The 989-nt window shown below is 41.9% G+C and overlaps 1 protein-coding gene across 2 annotated transcripts in view; it reads right to left on the bottom strand.

Annotated features, from left to right (window-relative positions):
* The window catches only part of LOC119582015 (ecdysone-induced protein 74EF-like), a gene marked incomplete at its 3' end in the record, with an annotated part of 261423 nt that overhangs the window by 120107 nt on the left and 140327 nt on the right, over positions 1-989 (bottom strand). For both annotated transcript variants that reach the window (XM_037930212.1, XM_037930217.1), the window contains 1 exon segment: positions 718-719.

The following is a 989-nucleotide window of genomic DNA, read 5'->3' as shown; positions in this document are numbered from 1 at the left end:
CATATTCGTATGTGGATGAAAATATTTATTATTAGTGATCTGACACGTCATCTATGAGTCCTTATCGCGTGAAATCACGTGATAGAGGTAATTTCAGCTGTGTCCTGTGTCCTGCCTCTACATCACGTCACGCCGCAGCAAAATGTTCCGATAACTCAGTGACGTCACGAGACACGTTGTCGACACGTTGTCGGAAGTATCTTTAGCACTCCTTCACGACGTCGCAGTATATGACTGCACTTTGGCACGCCGGAGAGGGCTCGCCATGGCATCGGAGAGCACCCGGGTCTACTCTGGGCCGCTACGTCAAAGGAAGGGCTGAGTGGAGGGGGGGTGCACTCTGAAATACTATATAGTGTCTTGAAAGGTGAAGTCGGAGTGTCTTCATGCTTCGTTGTCTCGTGTACAAGGCACTGGACAGTAATCACCCCCCCCCACACTCACACACGCACACCTTTTGTATCATAAATAGTATTTTGCTTCAGGTTATTGGATCTTATACCCTAATACGCGAACATTTGAATATATCAGAAGAGAGTAAGTCATATCTAAAAGTAATTTAGAGCTATGTGGATTAATTTCAGCACAATAATTAGACCGCTTTCATTAATAATATTCACAAAATATAGAATAATATAACATAGCATACGACCTATAAATACATATACAAAATACTATAATACTGTCTAACGAAGATTTGCTCAAATGCTTCAGTACATCTTACCCTCTCTGAACTCAATTTTTTTTTTTAATAGAATGGCTCAAACGATCCAATATTGCCAACAAGTTTTCCTATGCCATCTTGAGTGATACATATAAATAAGTTATTTTGCTTAAAACGCATTCTGGCGAGTGGCCTGCATAAAGAAAAGCTTGCCCTGGGTTGTTTGTAAGCAATTTACAACCCGAATCAATATAACTTGGTTGGGGGTTGCTCGCCAAAATGCAGTTCTCAAGACACGGGGCGTCGACCTAAAGTGCTGGCAACC

This window comes from Penaeus monodon, chromosome 15 (assembly GCF_015228065.2).
Source record: "Penaeus monodon isolate SGIC_2016 chromosome 15, NSTDA_Pmon_1, whole genome shotgun sequence".
NCBI lineage: Eukaryota > Metazoa > Arthropoda > Malacostraca > Decapoda > Penaeidae > Penaeus > Penaeus monodon.
The sequence above is the reverse complement of the archived record's forward strand: the minus strand, read 5'-3'. Positions and strand labels throughout refer to the sequence as shown.